The following is a 6314-nucleotide window of genomic DNA, read 5'->3' as shown; positions in this document are numbered from 1 at the left end:
CTTCCCAAGGCCAGGCATGAGACAGAAGGAAAGATGAGGGTTTAGACAGTTTTCACCCGTGTGTGTGTGTGGTGTGTGTGTGTGTGTGTGTGTTTGGGGCTTGGGCTTTTGTCCTGACTGCTTTCAAAGCTGGCTTGCCAGTTTTGGTCAGTTTCCTTGTGTTGTGGTTTGAATTCTGTACCACCCCACACACCCCAAAGATATGCTGATGTCCTAACCCTCAGTACCTGCGAATGGAACTTATTTAGAAACAGGGTGTTTACAGATATAAGCAAATTCAGATAAGCTCAGACTGGGTTAGAATGGGTCCAAAATGGTGTCTTACATGGAGAGAGATGTGAAAACACAGAGGAGACTCAGGAGAAAGAGGCCTGCAAAGACAGAGACAGAGGTTGGTTAGTTTGCCATAAAGCGAGCAACACCAAAATTTTGTTGACAACCATCAGAAACTGGAAAGGGGCACGGACAGATGCTACCTGAGGGCCTTGCTGACCACTTGATCTCAGATATTTAGCCTCCAGAATTGTGGGACAATCCACTTTTATTGTATTAAGCAGCCTAGTGGCTGGTACTTTATTAGGCAGCCCTAAGAACTGAGTATCTCTTGGGTCAGATACTCCCACTCTTGGGAGGATCCCCTCGGCCTCATGCAATGTGTTTGAGCCCCTGGATCACCTGCTCTGATGGTGGTTCCTGTGGAGTTAATCCAGCATGCACTCTTGCAGTGACTCCTTGGGCCCAAAGATGCCCTCACCTGTCCTTTACTTCTCACGCATCGACGTTCTCAGTTGTAGCACGAAGCATTTAGACATTTTCCTCTCTTTAGAAATCCTGGGCTGAGGTTACACCCCACCCATTCTGTCCTCTCCCTGACTGTGGGACCACACACCCAGTTTTAGACCCACCCCAGTAGAAAGTAATGGGAATTCTCCCATCTCCTGGGAAGCTCTCCCAAGAGATCTCACAAATCCTCTTTCTCATCACTCTGATCTTTTGTATCCTTGATCTGTCCAAGGGAATCAAGAGCCTTGGAACTGGGGCTGACAATTTCTTTGATAAATTATCACGCAGGGTTGGCTAAGTCTCTCCAGTAGCTGAATTATGTACCCATATAACTTGTTCATTGTTTTTTTGGATTGTTCTCTTTTATTGTGTGTAATCACAATCATACCATTAATATTAAAACTTTTTTTTTTTCCCTGTGTATAGAGATTCTTTAATTATAGTACATATCATCTTATCTTAGGTATTTTTTTGACTGCTACAGTGAATTCCCTAGGAAGGATTTTTAGTTTACCCCTCACTAACCTAGTGATGAATATTATGATACTTCTAATTTTTTTGCTGCTATAACTATCTGAAAATCAACATCTTTAAAGAGCCTCCTTGTGCACATGAGCAAGTGTTTCCTGGGTTAGAAAAAAGATACTTGAAAACTGCTGAGTCACAGGCTACATACTTTAAAATGTTTAATTGATTCTGTCAAATACTCTCTAATGTGGTTGCTTCACCTTCCGTTCCTTCCATTAGCAGTGTTTTACTGCACTCATTTATTCCACTTTCATCAATCAGGGGTGTTCTATTTCTCTTTATAGTGCTCCAAGTTTTTTGTGAATTTATACTAATATTCTCTAACTGGATTAATGAATTCCATTGCCTGGATGGAATCAAGTGATACTCAGTATTCATTCCCTCCACATTTTAGTGCACTTCCAGTACAGAAATCAGAACATTTTAAAAGCAAACCACACTTAAATCCCTGTAGGTAAGATTCTGGGTGAAACTAGGTCCAGACAATGAGATTCTTTCTCCAGAAATTGGAAGGTGGAGGGAGGCTGATACATCTTCTTGTTTTTGGGCTGATTTCTGATGGCAGGTTTGGTCATGAAATAGTTTTTTCTTCCCCCAGAAATGGTTCAGTGTCCATTGCCCAGATTTTTGGAGGTGAGGGTGCCAGTGACTTCTGGATACTAGCTACTTGATCCTGGATCTCATCTGCACAGGCATTTGCTTGGACCAGTGGTTCCAGTGGCAGTGTCTTCATTTTCCATGTTGAAAATGGTTGGGAGAGATGGGATGTCTTCCCTGATGTGCAATGGGCATCATTCCTGGAGGCCTACCTGCAACCCTGACTTCCAGTCCTTCCACCAATTTCCCAAGCACCCGTGTAATTCCTCATGTTAATTCCTGTTCTGTTTGGGGTGGTCTCTGCCTACTGAAATTGAGTGCCTACTAATATATAATTGCTGTTTTATTTCTGATTTTACTTAGTTACAGTAGGCAAAGGCCCTGCTAGCTGTCATTAATGACCTTACTTTCTGTGTTGAAGACCAGATATTGAAAAACTAAATATTCCATTCCACAAACAGGTATTTAGCTCAGCTCAGTGCTGGAGTTAAGAGATGGCAGAGTTAATATGTTGGATCTAAAACAAGCCCAGGCTTTAATTCTATCTCCTGTATTTTGGTTTTGGCTCTGCCTCTAATGTGAACTTCAGATGATCTTCAAATCCCTTACCTTTTGTGGAACTGTGTTACCTTGACTTTAAAATAAAGGGTTTCAGGGGCTTTTAAGGTCATTTTAGCTCAACTACTCTATGGGCCTAAGAAATCATTATACAAGCTTAAATAACGATGGTTAACTGCTAAATAACATCATGGCCAAGCAAATGACATATTTTCTTCCCTTCCTCCTTATTCTGCTTGTCAGACTCAGGCACTAACGTTTCTCTGCTCTGTCTGCTTTCTTTTGTCTTGTCTGCCATTAATCATAAATTGACATAAAATTGCGGTTCTTGAGAATTAGATGTGTTGCTATGGAAACAGCCTTGATTCATTGATGTAAACATCAAATTGTTGAGGCTGTTCTTGGAGGTGCTGGTAAAAAGGAAAACACAAAATAAATGATATAATAAAAATGGCGTTTTGTTTTTAGAGACAAATGAATCACACTCTGAAGGCTGGATCTGAAGGCTATGTGACAGGTGGTTGTACAGATTTGGATATATAGTAATGCAATTTCTGATTCTGTGGCTGACATGATATAGCAAGACTGAATTGTGAGTATTTGTCTCATTCCCCTGCACCCAGGTTGCAAAGGACTCTCAGAATTCATTGAAACTAACAAATAGAAACACTTCCACTTCAGGCTTATTGGTTGTGACTCAAATTGTTTCCTTTCTTGCAGCTGAGTGAAATTTCATTTCTTTCCTTCAGCATTTCATTTAATTTCAGAATGGAAAATTCATATTCTTGCCCTTATCTTTTTCTCCCTCCTTTCCTTTCTTTTATTTTATTGAGGTATAATTTACATACAATAAAATTCACTTATTTTAAGTGAATTTTGATAAGTGTGTAGTCATTTAATTTCTCTCAAAATCAAATAGAAACATTTCCAACCACCACCGCTTAAAAAGTTCCCTCTTGTCTCCTTACTATAGTTCCCTCTACCCTCATCTCTAGCCCCAGAAAATCACCAGTTACCTTCTGTCACTATAGTTTTACATAAATTTCACATAAATTAAAATATACAGCATATTGTCTTCTGTATTTGACTTTTAAAAAATGTACAATATTTTTGTACTTATCCATGTAGTTGTACATATGATTTCAGTCCTTTTTCTCATTTTATAATATTCCATAATATGACTATCTCACAATTTGTTTCTTCATTTACTGGCAGATTTTGTCTTGTTTCCAGTTTCTGACTACGGTGAATAATGTTTCTCAGGGACATCCTTGTGTGGGCATATGGTGCTATTTCTCTCCAGTATCTTCTCCAGAGTAGGATTGCTGTGTCACATGGTAAGCGTGATAAGCTTCTTATTTTTATAAGAGACTGCTATACTGTGTCTGTACCAAAGTGACTGTACCATTTTTCATTCCCACCAGTAAAGAATGAGAGTTTCATACCTTTGCCAATAGGGGCTATCAGTATTGTCTTTCCTTTTTATAAGATTTATTTATATATGCATGCAAGAACTGGGGTGCAGGCCAGAGGTGTGGGGGGTGAGAGGATTCACCAGAGACAGAGTGAGGAGCAGAGCAGGCAGATCTACTGAAATATACTGCTGAGGGGAGCAGCAGACGAGACAGGAGAAGTCTGCTTGCCATGTGGATTAACTCCCTGGGCAGGGATTGAACTCAAGTTGCAGTGGCTGGTTTTAGCTTGACAGTGCTGAGACTTTAACCCCTGAGCCACCAGGGAGCCTCCAGCAATGTCTTTCAACTTCAGTGCTAGTCTCATCTCAGACCAGAGCCAGATTGTGAACCACACTTTGAGCAGAACTTCTCCAAGCCTCTCATAGGAATATATCCATGATCCTAAATGAAATAATAAAAGAAGCCTAGGCATTCTGGTTAGCAAGCAACCTAATGATAGATCTAATGCAAATCTCCCCCTTGGATCAAAAAAATGAAAATGACACAAATCTAGCTCTATAACTTTTTATAGGTCCCATTTTTGCTGCCAACCCTGGAGTATACCTATTGTTTGAGAAGTATTTTGAGTTTCCTTCTTTCTGGAATAATGAAAGGTAAACATAATATCCGTTCTTAAAAATGAACCCTAATCTAGTTCTTTGAGCCGCGTGAGCTCAAAGTTATGTCCATCAGCACCATTTCTGCCCCCTTTAGCAGTGTTGGTTTGAGCTTGGATGAAGCAAACTATAATGGGCGGACAGTCTGGAGGAAGGAGGCGGTGATCCATGTCAATGGAGTCAGGGGACGTATCTTGAGTCATAGTAAGAAAAAAATCAAGTCAAACTTTAATTAGGAGCCATGAGGGAGAGAACATATTGCCAGAGGGGATAGCTGAAGCAACTTTTCTAGCTCAGGGAAGTTTCTTAACTTTTGGGGATAGGAAGGAGGGAACAAACATATCATTGATCTGAGATGTCAGGGTAGTCCATTAGCAGCTGCACTTTCTGTGCTGTAGAAGGCAGGTTTGTCATAGTGCTGGCAGGTGAACCAAGTGCCTCACAATAATGTGTGACTTTCTAAGTGTGGGCTCAACAGCCCTAAAGGTGGGTTGATTCAATTGCTTATTTGGGGGTGAAGAACATATTAGAGTAGAATATTTAGAAATGCATTAAAACATTTTTATCTCTAATTACTTGTAGAAGTGGGTTAGAGCTGAGTGGGGTTATTTTGCTAAATAGTGCAGAAGAAGTTCCATTAAGAGTTTAACTTACTAAGAAGCAATTGTGCTCTGCTCGGAATAAAAGTAGTCATAAAGTGTAAGAGAGCCCGCTGAGACAATGCTGTCCTTGCTGCTAACAGACTATTTTTGATGACATATTCTAAAGTGGGATACAGCTACTGAAGACACACAAAGAATTAGACCTATATTAAAACTCAGCACTTTTTTTTTTGTTTATTTTTGTTTTATTTTAGAAAATACAAAGTTTGGGGGATGTTTATGGTGATGAGATTTTTGGAGTAAGCAACTGTAGGTAATATTTTTCTATTTTTCTTTTGGTATAATTAGCCTTAGTTACGATGGATATAGGGATTTATCTCAATAGCAAAAGTGTTTATCTTAGCAAAAATATATGGTAAAAATAAAAATCTAAGCTTATGAAGGTGAAACGAAGCACTGTAAAGCAATTTACATATTTATATACGTTATAAATTTATTACGTAATCATGGGTCAGCAAGTATGAAGTTCTCTCAAGGGCTAAATCAAATGAAATAAAAATTTAAGTATGATAATAATGATGACTTCTGGGTTAAGAAGGCTGGAGGCAGTGAGATAACCACCTTCTTCCCCACCATACACAATTTCTAAAATGATTCTTGAGGGGCCTCCCTAGTGGCGCAAGGGGTTAAGACGCAACCTATGAAGCTATCTGCAGCCACTGCAGCAAGAGATCGATCCCCGGCCAGGGAGATACCCACAATGCGCAGCAGACCTCTCCTGGCTTGCCCACTCCTACTCTGTCTCTGGTGAATCCTCTCACCCCCCACACCTCTGGCCTGTGCCCCAGTTCTTTATGTATGCATAAATAAATAAATTAAAAAAATAAATTAAACGATTTTTAAAATCAATTACAAATTGTAATTGTCCTGAAGATTAAACCCATTAATTGTTACATTCCAGGAAAAGCTTTAGAAGTCTGTGTGTCTAAGAAGCTCCTGATCAGGATGGTTATAAGGTGGTTCCCATGCATCCTGAGCCCCAGAGAAGTGGGGTCTCCATAGATGATCAACCATCAGTCACCTCTCTATTTCCCAGGGACAACTCTGTGGGTGCTGGGGCCCATTTCATCCCAGGCCTCTAGCTCTGTCTCTCCTTCTGCTCAAGGGCAGCAGTT

At 40.1% G+C, this 6314-nt stretch overlaps 1 long non-coding RNA gene across 1 annotated transcript; it reads left to right on the top strand.

Moving 5' to 3' along the window:
- Nucleotides 1-2944: 2944 nt before the first annotated feature.
- Nucleotides 2945-4486, top strand: LOC129146048 (uncharacterized). The gene is made up of 3 exons (XR_008552363.1): nt 2945-3058; nt 3682-3803; nt 4453-4486. It is a non-coding gene; the product is annotated as an uncharacterized LOC129146048 (long non-coding RNA).
- Nucleotides 4487-6314: the final 1828 nt, after the last annotated feature.

Source organism: Talpa occidentalis, unplaced genomic scaffold (assembly GCF_014898055.3).
Source record: "Talpa occidentalis isolate TD23 unplaced genomic scaffold, MPIMG_talOcc4v2.1 talOcc4.1633, whole genome shotgun sequence".
Classification (NCBI taxonomy): Eukaryota; Metazoa; Chordata; class Mammalia; order Eulipotyphla; family Talpidae; genus Talpa; species Talpa occidentalis.
Note: the sequence above shows the minus strand (reverse complement) of the source record. Positions and strands in the feature narration are given on the sequence as shown.